Genomic DNA, 16,626 nt, shown 5'->3' with positions numbered 1-16,626 from the left:
GTCACAATAGGCCACCAGGCCACCATGCCACCTGGTCCAGAGCTCTCAGTGACACCATAAGGAGAGTTCCATGTGGGCAGACAACATGGCAAAAACAGTTGGTTCTTCCCATCCTGAGGGTACAGCAGAGGGAGGAGTGTGGGAAAAAACAATTTTCCTTTCTTCCCATCCCTGTCCCACCCCAACATAGCCATTTCAGGAGGCATGTAGGATTTTGAGACTAGAAGGCTTGTGTGTCCATAAGGCTAAAACAAAGAATAATTTTTTGAAGACTCCAAGAAGGCAGGTCAACAGCTAGAGATAATCAGGGCTTGCTAAGTGGACTGACTGGTCTTCCAAGTGGGACGGGAAGCTCAAGGTTGTATTGTCCTGAGTCCCACTGCCCTAGGATACAGATGAAAGGGTACTACAGCACAGGGGGCTTGTGATCCTGAGGGTACTCCCTAGGGGAGAGGTAGAAGGGACTATCCCTAGGCAAATTTGATGCCAGTAGTTGTCATAACCATGGCACATTGAAGCCACCTAGGGCAGAATACTCAACAAATACTGACAGTTTCATAGCGGGACGGGGATGGGGATGGGGGCCCATGAGGCTGGCCAGAGGACCAGAAGCACAGATTGAAATCTGACTCCTATCTATAAGGGTCCTGCAGGACCCAGACCCACAGTTTCAGCATATGGGTCTGCAACCCTACAGGAGGCAGAAGAGTGAGCCAGCTGCAGGAGAGTCAAAAACACCAGGAAACATGAGCTGTCCCCGGAGCACTGCAGAGCAAAGTCCACACACTCAACAACTGTGAAGTCTCTAAGAACAGCTCTGAAGGGGACCCGAGCGCATCAGTGCAGGAAACAGAGAAGGCAACTTCCTGGAAAAGACAGAGATGCACCAAGAGGAGGTGACCACAAAGAACTTCTAATCTGATTAGGCACATCTTCCTGCACCAGCAGGACATCCAGATAAGGGGTCCTGCACCTGCAAGAGCCCCGAGACAGGAAAAGTGAGGTGGGTTACATATTCAGGGAGAAACAGACAGCAGCAGGCATGAGGGGCTGCCAGGGCCCTGATTCTTCTGGAACTTGCTTCGAAGGCCCCGGGACTGGAGCATGGCGGGGGAGTGGAAATCCATTCAACAAACATGGCCAATGGTTGCTCACTGCCAGACTATGTAATTGCAAAATCCATTTCCAGATGGCATGCTTGTCTGGGACACTATAGTCACCATGCACCAAGCACCCTGCAGGAGCTCTGGTGCTCCCATCCCAGGTGCCAGCTTCCTAGACTGGACCCAGCCTGTAGATCATACCTGCTCCACCAACCTCCCCACAGGTAAGCCGGTACCCTCCCCCAGCCTCTCTCGGAAGCCCAGGATCCTACAGGGGGAGGTTGTTTTCCATCCAACTGGGCATTATCACGACTTTCCACACCTACCCACTACATCTCATTAATACAGAGAGTGGGAGTATATAGTGTCACCTGTGAGGCCTCCATCCACCGCCCCCCACCCTGAGGATCTACTCATCTGAATCTCCAAGGCGTGGGGGTGGGGTGGAGGGGAGACTGATCAAGAAACAGCAGAGCCATGCCTGCATTTTGTGCACCTGGCAGGTTATGCCAGGTCCAGCAGGGCCCACAGCCGAGCTGGGCCCACTGGAAACCGTGCTCTAGTTAAAATACATCTATCTGCAGCATTCAGAAAATAGCCATCCACAGTATTGCTTTCAGCTATAATGGAAAACTGATGGCTTTTATCTCCCCAACTTTATGACTATTGATGGGATAGAGGCTGAGGTTTGATGACCATTTAATAGCCGACCCTGCGCAGTTAGAGGAGCATCAGAAAGCAATGAAAGCGCTGCGATGATTGTCTGGCAGAGAATTCGCCACTGAGGTCCAGGAAGCAAAACAACCGCCCTCCCCAGGCTCCGACACAAGAAGGGAAAAATCAAAGTCATAATCATTTTGCTTCCCCCCCCCCCCCCACCTTCTGCCATTGACCTCTGGAGTTTGATCCAAAGGGGAGAGGAATGGGTGAGGAGTAAAGAAGGCCTGAGCCCCCATGGACAAAGGAAGGGGACTGAGGGCTGGAGACCCCCGGCTGATGGGTTCCTTAACATCCCCAGGTCTCCCCACCCAGTCTTCAGCACCCCTATGAGTTAGCTAGCTTCTAGCAGTATTATGGGGACTCGGAAAGGTCTGTCAGATTCACTTGGCTAAAGGAGAAAGAAGAGGTTTCCCCAATGCCTGGCTCAGGCTGACCTGAGGTCCAATTGGCCTTCGACCTTCTGTCCACAGCTAAAAGACAAATGTCACTTTGAGATCTCTGTGTGTAGCCACACACCAAGCTTTCCCTGCCTTTCTACTCTGACCTCTTCTACCCAACCCACTGGCCTCTGCAGCACCCCCTCCCACTCCCACTAGGACAGAGCAGGGTCTGCAGGGCAGCAGTAGGGCTGGGCACTTTACATTCTTCAACTCTGCAGCATCCTAATCTGGGGAGTCGGTTCCATGAGTGCTCACTGTACACGGGTGAGGATCAGAATTGGGATCCACAGCACACAAGTAGAAGGCAGGGATGCTGAGTAACCACAGAAACAGGAAGGCAAAGGGACCCAGGGGGTGGGGCACTGCAGAGCAGAATAACAGGGTACACGAGATTTGAAACAGGAAATGGGCAAAATAAGGGAGTGCTGTAATTTGGAAGATGCTACATAAGCTTCCTAGGGGGGATAGCAACTGATAAGCACTTCCCAGCTATAATACCTACGACAACAATGACCAGTGAAGCCTGACAACCCTTAGGGTACAGTGATGGCACTCGTAACTTGGCAGAGACCAACAGCTCTGTAATTACACTTAAGAGCCACTCAGTAGGAGGGAAATCATGCCTTGGACTAGAAAACAGCCAGCTCCTGGGGTTGGTGAAGCCATGGAGCTGAAAGTAAAACCTACCCCACCCACTACACTAAACCAGCATAATCCATAACTGCATCCTAATCCATATCCTCACACCCATAGAGAAGTGTAGCTCTCACCTCTCATAAGAGAAACGTCTCTTCACAACAGGAGATCACTACAGAAAACCACAACTATTCCAAGAGCCTAAAACAAATGCTTGTGAGGTACACGGCCCCCGGGGACACACAGCTGCAGCACAACTTCTACACCTAAGGCTCGGGGAACATAGCAGAAAATGGGGCAGAAAGATTTTAAGAGCCAGAGGACCAAGAAATCTGCAGTGGGAATGTAGCTCCTAGAAATGACGGGAAAGCTCCATTCATACCTCAACAATATGGCTGCCTAGGCAAAAACCAAACAATGATAACATCAATAGACATGCTAACAGGGAAGAGGGGAAAGGCATGAGATATCACCCGTACGCAAAGAAATACGGGCTAAGGAGCAATGTTGAGAGAGTGGGGGAAACTGCCTTCCTCAGGTCTGTGCCACCTGGCTGATTATAAAATACCAAAGGGGCAGAATTGAAATAATGCACACACACGTAATATTAATGGACTGAGCAAGTTCTATTTGTGTATTTAGACGTGTGTGTATGTGTGTGTGTGTGTACATTAAAGAAAAAGACACCATGAGTTTTGAGAGGGAGCAAGGAGGGTACGGGAAGGGATGGGGCACGGGAAAGGGGAAGCCATAGTTTAATAACTGCAGCTCTTGCCTGGAGCCTTCCAGGCTCAGGACTTATCACACTTGGTGCCTACTACTTGTTGGTGTCTTGGGGATTTCAAATTGTCCCCAAAACAGGCAATCATCCTTACTCATTTGAAATTCCCCCTATGTAGGTGATGGGGGGTGAGGGTCACAGGGACTTCAGAACCATAATTTTAACACTTGGAGAGCTGAAGCAGGAGTAGTGCCATGAGTTCAAGGCACACCTGGACCACAAAGTATATTCCAGGTTAGCTTGGGTTGCAAAGTGAGACATTCAAAAGGCATCATCATCATCATTATTATTATTATAAAATAAATAAGACACCCACAGAAAAGCAAAATCCTTAAGGAAACAGAGCCAAAAAGGTGTATACCTCAGCCCTCAGAGACTCAGTAATCAACATGCTCTCATATCTTTTACTATGTCTCTCAACAGCCCCTTTTCTGACATAGCTAGCCAGTTGGTGATTTAGTGATATCAACACAGAGATATTATATTTCTAAACTATTCTGCTTTCGGCATCATCTCTCCTAAAGTTTCGGGATGATGGCTAAGAAGGTCTCCGCATCTTTCTTTTATTTTTTATTTTTAATATTTTTATTACATATTTTCCTCAATTATATTTCCAATGCTATCCCAAAAGTCCCCCATAGCGCCCCCCACTTCCCTACCCACCCATTCCCATTCTTTTGGCCCTGGCATTCCCCTATATTGGGGCATATAAAGTTTGCAAGTCCAATGGGCCTCTCTTTCCATTGATGGCCGACTAGGCCATCTTTCGATACATATGCAGCTAGAGACAAGAGCTCCGGGGTTCTGATTAGTACATCATGTTGTTCCAACAATAGGGTTGCAGATCCCTTTAGCTCCTTGGGTACTTTCTCTAGCTTCTCCATTGGGAGCCCTGTGATACATCCAATAGCTGACTGTGAACATCCACTCCTGTGTTTGCTAGGCCCCGGCATCATCTCACAAGAGACAGCTATATTTGGGTCCTTTCAGCAAAATCTTGCTAGTGTATGCAATGGTGTCAGCGTTTAGAAGCTGATTATGGGATGGATACGGCAGTCTCTAAATGGTCCATCCTTTCATCACAGCTACGAACTTTGTCTCTGTAACTCCTTCCCTGGGTGTTTTGTTCCCAATTCTAAGAAGGTGCACAGTGTCCACACTTTGGTCTTCATTCTTCTTGAGTTTCATGCGTTTAGCAAATTGTATCTTATATCTTGGGTATCCTAAGTTTTGGGCTAATATCCACTTATCAGTGAATACATAATGTGTGAGTTCTTTTGTGATTGTGTTATTTCACTCAAGATGATGCCCTCCAGGTCCATCCATTTGGCTAGGAATTTCATAAATTCATTCTTTTTAATAGCTGAGTAGTACTCCATTGTGTAAATGTACCATAATTTCTGTATCCATTCCTCTGTTGAGGGACATCCGGGTTCTTTCCAGCTTCTGGCTATTATAAATAGGGCTGCTATGAACATAGTGGAGCATGTGTCCTTTTTACCGGTTGGGACATCTTCTGGATATATGCCCAGGAGAGGTATTGCTGGATCCTCCAGTAGTACTATGTCCAATTTTCTGAGGAACCGCCAGACTGATTTCCAGAGTGGTTGTACAAGCTTGCAATCCCACCAACAATGGAGGAGTGTTCCTCTTTCTCCACATCCTCGCCAGCATCTGCTGTCACCTGAATTTTTGATCTTAGCCATTCTGACTGGTGTGAGGTGGAATCTCAGGGTTGTTTTGATTTGCATTTCCCTGATGATTAAGGATGTTGAACATTTTTTCAGGTGTTTCTCTGCCATTCGGTATTCCTCAGGTGAGAATTCTTTGTTCAGTTCTGAGCCCCATTTTTTAATGGGGTTATTTGACTTTCTGGAGTCCACCTTCTTGAGTTCTTTATATATATTGGATATTAGTCCCTTATCTGATTTAGGATAGGTGAAGATCCTTTCCCAATCTGTTGGTGGTTTTTTTGTCTTATTGATGGTGTCTTTAGCCTTGCAGAAGCTTTGTAGTTTCATGAGGTCCCACTTGTCAATTCTCGATCTTACAGCACAAGCCATTACTGTTCTATTCAGGAATTTTTCCCCTGTGCCCATATCTTCAAGGCTTTTCCTAAAGATGCTCAGACCAGTCCTGGTAGAGCACTGGGGTAGTCAGAGGGAAGCAAGCTCTGCCCTCTGTAATGACCACTGAGCAGAGAGCAGTCCCAGCAACAAACAGGAAAACCTCCTGCCTGCTGTAGTGACAATAGCAGCTGCTTAATTCTGACTCACAGCTCCCCTTCACCTAGGGAAAATAGCACACCAGTCCCAAGAATTCTCTGAGGATATTCTGAGCATCCTCTCTCCCCAGAGGACCTAGAATATGGCTGTCCCCTACTGTCTAACCCAGATACACATCCCTTAGATGCTAGCAGTGTACAAACAAGGAGACAGGCAAGCTGTGAAAGCCATTCATGGAGATACAGTTCACACGGGAAAAACAGCATACTGTACTGACTAGGGAAAATGTGGACCACATATTTAGAGAACACAAAATAGCTTACAGAACAGCACACGTGACATCATTTTTCTTTTTTAATGTATGAACATCCTTTTAAGAATAGTCTGAGTGTACATTCTCCCAAAGTGGCATCCAAAGTTTATTTCAGGGCATTTGTATTAAGGATAATTTATACCTGTGTCTGGCCTGAATGATCTTTCACGAGGATGATGATGATGATGATGTTGATGATGATGATAATGATGATGATATTGTTTCTGTTGTTTGTTTGTCTACTTGTTATTTTTGGTTTTGAGACAAGATCTCTAGATAGTCCACACTACCTGGCCTGGAACTCTTGATCCTCCTGCCTCCACCACTTTAAGAGCTGGATTTACAGACGTGAGCCACCACACCCAGTTTTCAATCATTCCTTACAATGAATTCATAGTACTTTTTTTAAAAAAAAGAAAAAGCTAACTGAATCTCCTTTTGAGAATTAAACAGAAAAAAAATAGGTGAGAGGGGAGAAACAGGCATCACACTGGGACACACAGCTGGCTCCTTGCCACTGCCCAGAAAGACAGGAGATGGGAGTCTTACAGACTACCTTGGAAAGGACTAAAACATACCTCTGACCCCACAGTCCGTCATCTAAAACCGAGAGGGGCATCTGCATCTCTGAAGACGAACTGAACAGCAAAAAAGCTACCTATTTTCATTTCTCACACATGCACGCGCGAACACACACACACACATATATATACATGCACACATGCGCACACTAGCCACGCCCTTCTTCCAAATGAAGGCCCTCTCTCGCTGAAGCCTCTACCATAAGGCAGCCTCCCTCCTTCCTGTCCCTGCTATTGGACCCACTCTCCTCAGCACCCGCCCTCTTTGGCTCTCCAGGGCTTGCCTGCAGCATGCAGTTTAATCCTCACAACTCTTAATTAAACCAGGTCTCCTCTTCATGGCTGCTGGTTCACAGGGTTAGCCCTGCCTCCCCAAATGAGCTTAGAGCTCTTTGAAGGAGCTCATGTTCTCTACATGCCCATGCGCCAAGCTGCTGCTCACGGCCTTTCATGAGTTATTTCCCTTAATCCCACCATCTCCACCCAAGCGCTTGCCTCTCCACTGAACTCCCAGATAACAAATACCTTTTGTATTTGACATTGACACTTGCACATTCAAAGGTTTTCAAACAACAGCTCTGAGACCTAAACACCCTCCCTGCCCTGCGCCATCTCTTAGCAAACTCCTTTTTCTCTTCTTCCATTCTCAAGGCTTGACCGGCCAGTCAACTGTCATACTAGAGACCTTGATGGCCTCCTGGATTCCCTTTTACTGTCTGCCTCCAGTGAGTCCTCAGAAACTGGCCCTCAAAGGACCCCATGTCATCCCTATGACCAGTTTCTCCTTGTTCAACAACCTGCCTTTCCCATGTCACAAGCCCACTACAGTAAGGCCTCCTATTGGACTCTATGTCTCCAGCCTCCAACTATTTTATCCACAGCAGCATCTTTCTAAAATAGCAGTTCAGGTCATGTTGCCCTCCTGCTTAACTACTTCATGACTCCTCAATGTCTTCCAGAGAAAATCAAACTTGCTAGCAAAGTACAGATGGGCTGGGATCAGCTGGTCCCCTTGCCTCTTCTGCAATAGACCTCTATGATACATTCCCTCTGCAAGAAACAGAAGGGTCACCTCAGAATACAAAACTACTTCTCCTTCAAGCTAAGGTGATAAATTACTTCCAAGAGGGCTTCTCTAGTGACCCTGCCAGCTGTGAGGGCTAGCCTTCCACCTACAGCCCTAACAAGCCTGGTGGCACCTTTGAATACTCAGAGAGAAATCTAAATCCTCAAATCCATTTCCTAAATGGGCTACCAAGCCACTGTACTTACGAACAGAGACTCTTCAATTAGTATAAAAAGAAATGTCTGCATACTCATGTGGCTCATGATCAAGACCCAGGGCTGTCTGACCCACTCATGATACAGCTTCCTGATTCTTTTCTGAAACACATCTTGGTGCCCAAAGTCCAGCCCCCAAGGACAGAAAGAAGGACTCACTGGCTCAGGAAGACCTGATGGGGCAGGATGGGGGAGGGTATTGCAAACCTCTCTATATGAGCAGCCATACGAATGGGGACTCATATAGACTCATATAGAGTCCCCATTTCTCAGTAGGCAGTAGCAGCCTAAGCTATTCAGAACCTTCCATAGTAGCACTACTGTGAAAGGCCTCTGAGTCTTGCAAGAAGGGCCTTAAAAAGATTCTGTCATGGTTTGAATCTGAAACTACTTCCACAGGCCTGTGGGTTTTTTTTTAAGCTTTTTCACCAATTGCTAGTGTTATTTTGGGAGGCTCTGGGTCACGTGGGGTAGGCCTTTGAGGGTAATATTATATTCCCTGGTTCCTGCCACACTCTGCTTCTTGGATTACCATGAGGTAAGCAGCCTGTGCCACATGTTTCTACTGCCATGAACTAGTCTGTCATGCCATCCTCACATTGGTGGACCATGAGCCAAAGAAATCATTCTCCTGTTTCTGTCAAGTATTTACATCATGACTATGTGAAAGCAACTGACAGGCCATGAAGCCAGCATGTAGCTCAAGGACCATAGGGCTCACAGTACTCATGAGGTGAAGGCTACCTCAACTCTACTGAACAGTAAGGCAAAGCCCCCGATGTTGGGCACAGGGGAGTCCTTGGAGAAAATTCCATCACAGGAGCCCCAAACACCCCTCAAACCCCTTCAATAAAGCACTAAATGCCTCCTTGTGGAAGACTAGAAGAGCTGAAAAGTAGAGACTGACTCCTACACTGCTCCTAAAGCCGTGACTCAGACATGGATGTCTTCCACAGTTGAATGACTTGGGCCTAGAGCTGGAGAGGTAAAGGCATTGATGACCATATCAAGAGCCAGGTGGGGTTGAACCAGAGTCCAAATTGTAACACGTGTGCTCTTCAACTTAAAATGCAGTCATATCCCCATAAGCCTCACCGATGGAAATATTAGAACCATATTTCCAACCATATCCTTGGTTCCTCTTCTCCCACCAGAGTGTTCTCAGGAAGAACTCATCATCCCTCAGTTTAAATACCACCACCCTGCTAATGACACCCACCACCACCACCCCAAAAATTTACAAACCCACTCAGGTACCAGAGCCGTCCTGAAACACCAAAGTATTACTGTGTCCCAAATAGAATTCCTGATCAACCCAGGATCTTACCCAACTGAAAAAGTGGCTCCATGCCAATGCATAGATGTACCCCTTGAGTCATCTCAGAGTGTCTCCATCACACTCCCAAACCCATCTCTAAAATCTCCCTACCTACCTTATCCACTTATCACCCTGCTCACTGTAAGTATACTATTAAGGTTGGGTATATCTTATCCAAAATTCCTGGGACCAGAAGTGGCTCAGCTTTCAGATCTGAGAATATTTGCATGTAAATACTAAGAGATAATGAGGAAGGGACTCAAGTCCAAAAGGGAAATTTGTTTTTGTTTCATGTACATGTTAAACTGACATACTGGAGATATTTTGTGTAGTATTTTTAGCACACTTATGTTTGGACTGCAGCCCATCTCCTGAGGTCAAGGATGGAATGTTCTGCTTGTAGAGTTACATTGCTATTCAGAGAGGTCTCAATTATGGAGCATCTGGCAATTCAGATTTCCAGATATGGGATGCTCAACCTGGATAAACCTGTGCTTACTTATCCACTGTCTCCTCCATCAGACTGTCCCAAGGAGGTGAGGTCATCCCTACTGTGATCGCCAAGGTACCTCCAGTGTCGAGCACCGTGTCTAGTGCCTGGGACAGAGTAGGGGCACCACACACACTCATTAAGTAAGTAAACTGACACAGTGGTAACATAAGGATATAAAAAGGGGATCCTTATCAAGAAAGAAAACACCAAGTACCAAGTAAAGAATACAGAGAAGCTCAAGACAAAACCCACACCAGGAGCCAGCTGCCAGAAGAGGGCTAAGAGGTGATGCAGATGAGACAGGCTTGGCTAAGAGTGAGTTGACGTGCAAACTCTAAACCCCAATATGCACTTTGCAGAGGGAGCTGTTGGGGATGAGTAGTTTTAGAAGTCATGATTAGTCATGTTAGAAGCAGTGGGCACTGCTCGTGATAGGATTAGTGATCTAGGAGAAAAGAAAATTCTCTCTGTGTGTGTCTCTCTGTCTCTATCTCTGTCTGTGTGTGTGTGTGTGTGTGTGTGTGTGTGACACACACACACACAGAAAGGACGAGACTACAGGAGAACACAACCAAGAAGACTGTCTCACTAGGACTGTTACACACTGGCATCCTGATCAGAGACTTCCAACTTCCCAAACTGGTAGAAAACAGCATAGTTTAAGTCATGTAGTCTGTAGTACTCTGATAGCATCCAAAAGTGACTAAAACACCAGGCAGGGTGCTCCTCGCATCAAATGAGAGTGGAAACAATCATAGATACAATGGAAACAACTTGAAGCCAAGGTAGCTAAAGGCTTAGGCTGTCTGACCCACTGTGTGTAGACACAGATAGGCACATACACATGCATGCACACACATGCACACGCACACACACACACCAATAGGAGAAGCATATGGACTTATATCCTCCCATTCCCTGCATCACTAGCATCCCCAAGTGGACCCTCTTCCTCTACCCGCAGAGATGAGGCAGGGCCTTAATCACAGCTCTTCAGTGGGAGCCTTCCCCTACCAGGGACCATACCTCATCAGTGCTGGGTGTGAGTTCTGTGGGGCCCAGGTGTCTGGAATATGGGATGGGATGGATAGGGAAGGTTAAAGACGCCCCCTCCTCAATGCTGCTCTGCCTAAAGCAGCCACAGTAGGAAGTCACACAGACTCTATCACATAATCTAGGTATCTAAGCTGGAGCATCTGTGAGTTGATATCCCCAGGCCTTTGGAAAGTAATAGTCAACATTTCTTCCCTGTGTCAACACATCAGAGGAAGTTCCAGGAAGAGCCCTTCCCTTGACCCAGAATGAAGAAGAGCAGGGGCTCCATGAGAGCAACATGGGTCATGTGGGAGCAAAGCTGCTGGGCAAAGGAGACACACACACTGTGGGCCTACAGCTCCTCCCTCCTCAGGAATCTCAGCAGTGAAGCCTTTCTCTGATCCAGGCCAGAAAGGCCCTCAAAGGAGGCTAGATCCCACCTTCCCTAAGAGGGGTGCTCTCCAGTACCACCAGAGTGGACCTATGTGGTAGCAGCAAAAAACAGGGGCTTCCAGAAAAGCCTAGTGAGAAATGCCTTCATCTAAGGATGAAGGTCCCCACTGTCTCTGCAGAGTCAGCCAATACAGTGGCTCCATGCGACTCCAAAGACCTCCGGTTCCCTGGTCATGAGCTCTCCAACGCTAACACAATGCCAGGTCCACATAGATGATCAACAGAGTATAATAAAGTGAACATAGACTGTTCACAAGACCCCCGTTCTCCCTTCTAGAGGCAACTGATTGCCTTAAGAACGACTGACTGGGTTCCAGCCAAGACCTATCGTAACTTCCCAGGCCAGTGGCAGACATTGCTAGTCAGTAACAGCTCGCTGTACTATCATATCAAGGGAGAAACTCGGAGTCCATCCCCAGGGAATTGATGGTGTTACCAGAGAAGACAGAGATTCTTAAGCATTAGGAGACCCAAGAACCTTTCCAGAATGTAATGAACACAGTAAGGTTCTCTCTAAAATGTGCACCCAAAACTTGGTATATCACATCAAGATACACAAGGGCTTCTTTAAAAAAAAAAAAAAAAAAAAGTAAAAGTTTGGAAGTCCTTAGCCTCTTGATCACTTTGGAAATAAGTCTTTTATTATTGTTTAGAGGTGGTCTGCTGAGAACACCAGCCAACAAATCCTACAGAGTCAAAGAGATGCACATGCTGAGAGGTCAACACTCAAACCCCAGTTCAAGACAGACTGAGAGAAGGAGGCTATGTCCCTCCACTCCTTACCCCAGCCAGCTTCTCCTTTAGGACAAAGACAGCAACCACAGCACGAGTGGCCCAGGACTACTGGGATAGCCCCAGGCTGGAGTCTATTTGTGTACATCCTCAGCACCCAGAGGTTAAATCACAGCTCTGTAGATGGCATGGGTCCAGCAAGAGGTTATTTATAGTCTGTTGGCAGACCAGGAGGAACAAAGAACTCCAGGAGCCATTTCCAAATGCAGCCAGCCAGAGATAGTTAGTAAAACAGCAGTTGTTCTCCCCACAACTTCACAGCCACTACAACACACACACACACACACACACACACACACACACACAGCCACCATACCATGCACACATACACATACACACCACTCACACACATACACACGCACACACACAAACCCACGCACATGCACACACATGCACTCACACACACACAAGTGCATGCACACACCCACAAATGCATGCACACAGGCATGCATCTATTGGATGCAAGCTGAGAAGATATAAACAGTTGTGTTTGAAAATGTAAAAGTAGCTCATGACCCACTGGAACCTGGAGACAATCCAGTCAGATTCCACAGACCTGTTCCAGAAAGCTCCCAGCTCTCTAGGCTCCCTATCAGATGCTTCTAAAGGAAATGTCTTCCCTGCTCATCCTCAGATCTTCAGTTAGCTTAAGTCCACAGCCCTGAGGCCTAGGGTGGGAATGGGACAAAAGCAGAGCCTGAAGTCTTAAGGAAGACATGCCAGTCAGATAGACTATGAGTATAGCGGGAAGTTTCGACTCACAGAAGGTCCACCTACCCAGGTCAGAAGAGCAGCAGGAGGATTCTGAAGCATATCCAATGAGTTCAAGGTCAAGCTAGCAGATAGCCCTGATTAGCCAATGCTTCTCCAAATGCTAGATCAAACGCCTCACTGGTAGTGACATTTAACAAGACAGCCCAGCATGATCTATTGTACCTCACCCAGGTAAAACAGACTAACTCTCATGCCATGCCACCTAGGCTTTGGCAAAGCTGCTTCCTTCCACTCTGAAACTCCTGGTCCAAGACTCTGACTCAGCAAGAAGTCTAAAGATACCTGGGCCCCCTCCACAGAAGAAGAGGCAGGACTGGCTAAGTCGGAACTGAATGCTACGGAAACAGAGCATGGTGGAAATGGCTCTCCAGGGTAGGCTGCAGGGAATTCCTAAGGATGGAAACCCCTCTCCCAAAGATCCAATCCCCAAAGATGGTTTTCCATTGTCCCCATCTACCCAGCTTAATTAACATACCCAAGAAACAGAGGGTCTTCACTTCCTGCCCCAAACCCCCCATGACGTTTGTCACCACTATCTTCATAAGATTTCTACCTGTGTGCCCATTCTGGAAGGCAGAAGCCTGGAAAAGACCAAGCCAGAGGAAGGGCACAGAATGCCTGCCTGGGCACAGTGCAGAGTCAAAGTCCAACTTGATGGTCTCCAGATGCCCTTTCAAGCCATCTTTAACCTCACAGAGCTGAGATTGGCACCGACAGGACTACCAGGGACTGCTGGGCAGTGGGTCAGGGGTCAGATCTGTGGGAGCTAGATAGAAGATAGTGCCCCCTTTCCTTCTAGGCCCATCCTGGGAAGACCATGGGTCGAAAGCCCTTGAGACTGGTCCCAGGAGCCTGGAAACCAACTGGAAAGACTCTAGCCCACAGATCCAGGCAATGAGATAAGATCCCAAGAGATGTCATGAATAAGTGTCTTTGTTTGATTGGCGTAGAAACCAAGAGCCCAGGAAAAGACAGAGCCCACTGGATAGCTAGTCAGAAGACCACACACAGGTCTCCAACTTGGAGTGCACGCCATCTACCACCTGCCTGTCATTCCACATCTCTGTCTCTGAGTTCTTCTCAGAGCTTCCCCGCACACATAAAGCTCTGACTTGAGGGCCAAGTCCCATGCAGGGAAATTGACTGTACTCTGACATCCCCCCAACTGCACTGTCAGACTCATCTAAGATGCAGGGGTTTTTTTCCTCATTCCTTCCCTTCTTTCTCTGGGAGTCCATGTGACATCTGCATACTAGAGGAGATGGTGATGGGACAGACAAAGGCAGGCTCGAGAAACATCCTGGTTGGAAAAGGGAACTCACATAACCTCATCTTGGGGGCAAGATGAACTTCCTACCCGAAGCCTGACAAATCAGGCCATGACCCCTAAGTCAATAATTTTGATGCAGTGTTGTCTATGGATCCCTATAGATAGTGGTCCTTGAAGTCCACATCCCAATGCAAGCGGCTCATTTTCTTGGTCAGTCTTTCATTCCTCAGAGTCCTCCATCTGGACCTTCACAATGCCTAATGTAAACATCTGTTCTGACTCCACAGTGTGATGTTTCCCACAGAATTCTCCTGATCATGGATGCCCCGTCTCCAGAAAAATAAACAATCAATCTTTTGGTTTTGTTTGGAGCCACTAAAACACTCCAGTCACACATGACTTCAGCCACTGGAACCAAATATCGTGTGGATATCCATCCTTCCTCAAAAATAAACAAACAAACAAGCAAGCAAACTGGTAAGTGGGCACAATGGCATTTGTCTGCTGGGGACTCCTAACTTGAGACATCTGAGTAGCTTGACCCTAAACACCTACCTGCATAGGAACACTACAGCCTGCTGGTATTGTGGATGTACCTGGCACACCTGTAAGCACAGGATCCCGAGCCTGGACTCATGCTGCTCTGACCAGCTCTTTCAAGGCTCTGCTCTTCATCAGCTCTATTGTTAAAAGTTGTTGTGTATGTCGGAGTCTGGCAAGCTTAGGTTAGCATTTAGCCCACAGGGGAGACTATGTCTCCACTCAAGAATTAGCATGCTCTCTTCCATGGTGTTTTAGGAATTCTATGGTCCATCCAACTCCCCCATAATCCAAATCACCAGGAAGCTCAGAGCCCATGTTCAGAGCTCTGCCAGCCTATGCAGTGAAGGTTTTTGCTAGCTCCTGCCTTCAAGGGCTCTCAGTTGCCACTGCCAACCCCTCTATTGTAGTAGGCACAGGCCTATTTCAAATTGCTTTCATTGGTTGTATGTAAATGCATGCTTTTTTTAAAAGCAGATGCAAAAAGTCCATTTCTTCACAAGGCTTTCCCCAAGCCTACAGCCAGCTCTATGGTTCAATCCCTTCTCTAAACACTGTGAAAGCTTGTTTTCCAAACCAAACAAAAGTAGAGCCTCCCGTTCCAGCTGTACACTGGCCCAGATCTCCGGGGTCCAAAAGAAACTCTCTTCCATCCTATATCCTCCTGAAGACTCTGGCTTCAGCCCTCTGCCTTCTGAATAAAACAGTTTGGACCCAGTGCCTCTTCTTCTAGCTCTTCACCAAGCCTGAGCCACAGCATTTGACTTTCAACATACACAGACACATGCATGCACACAATCTGAGGCCCTTGGCTTGGCAGATTCCACCCTCTTGAACCCCCTTCCTTCTGGATTCTGAGTCACTGCTTCCTCATTTTCCTGTAACTTCCTCAGCCTCCCTGTCTTCTGCTGTATTCTTTGTCCCTCTCTTGGGTATGCATGGGTGTTCCCTGTAGAGTCAAGCCTGCTCCCCATACCAATAGCTCCACTTTTCTACTGACCATTGAGGATGCTCCAGTCAGAGGGCACCTCCAGCCTGGACTCCTTCCTGAGCCCCATTAACCCTCCTCATTACATGACTGGGCTTTAATCATGACCAAGCACCCAAGAACACCTATATCCATCTCTTCTATCCAGCTTCATGACTGAGTTCAGTAGTCATCAGTGGAAACACCCCAGATGCTGCCAGGACTAGAAGGTAATGGTCACCCTGGTCCCTCAAACACTGCATTTACAACACCATCCCCACAGGATAATTACAATGTCTCATCATTATTCAACTAGGAAACAAGCAATTGCCAACCACACAGCCATCCAATTAGTGTGTTGTTGAGTATTCCCCATGGGCACATTCTGAAAGCAGGAAGAGGTACAGAGGCAAGTCTTCTTACCACCTCTAATGAGACAATCCACCTTATCCCTACAGCCACTACCTTAGTCTAAGGTGATATGCCTGCTGTCATTCAGGCCGCACACTTTAACAGCCAAAGTAGCAAGAAGGAGTCCAATAACAATCACAGCTCTAACATGCCTGTGTCATATGACCTAGGGCAAGAGTCTTTCTTCCTCAGTCTGTTTCCTTCCCTTCAAAAATGGCAGCAATGCCTACACCAGAGACTTTCTGTAGGGTTACTGGATTACAAGCCTAAAGCCTTCAGAACAGTGCCCAGAACACAGTAGACAATGAGACATCTGCAATCACCCCTTCTCCAACAGCCCTCTCTCACCAATTGCTGAATTTCCCATAAGCCCAAACTCTCCCTCAAGCCTCTCCTGAGTGACTCAGGCCTGAACCCTCTCCTCGGTTCTCAAGCCTCCATCAACTCAGTGACCTCCCTCAGGTCTTCCTCAGGCACATGGCCCTCCCCTGTT

The 16,626-nt window shown here is 47.3% G+C and overlaps 1 protein-coding gene and 1 long non-coding RNA gene across 5 annotated transcripts in view; one reads left to right on the top strand and one right to left on the bottom strand.

The window, feature by feature from the left end:
- Positions 1 to 16,626, bottom strand: part of Gfra2 (GDNF family receptor alpha 2) — a 93,966-nt gene that overhangs the window by 40,604 nt on the left and 36,736 nt on the right. The gene's annotated exons all lie outside the window — the stretch shown is intronic.
- Positions 59 to 14,670, top strand: LOC110309174 (uncharacterized). Of its 4 annotated transcripts, none has more exons than XR_002379669.2 (4): positions 59 to 119; positions 698 to 896; positions 1,190 to 1,327; positions 14,503 to 14,670. It is a non-coding gene; the product is annotated as an uncharacterized LOC110309174 (long non-coding RNA). The 4 variants fall into 4 exon arrangements; XR_002379670.2 differs by having other exon boundaries at positions 698 to 1,003; XR_015044680.1 differs by having other exon boundaries at positions 698 to 1,327.

This window comes from Mus caroli, unplaced genomic scaffold (assembly GCF_978045245.1).
Source record: "Mus caroli unplaced genomic scaffold, Mus_caroli_1 scaffold_12, whole genome shotgun sequence".
NCBI classification, from domain to species: domain Eukaryota; kingdom Metazoa; phylum Chordata; class Mammalia; order Rodentia; family Muridae; genus Mus; species Mus caroli.
This window is presented reverse-complemented; position numbering and strand designations above follow the sequence as displayed.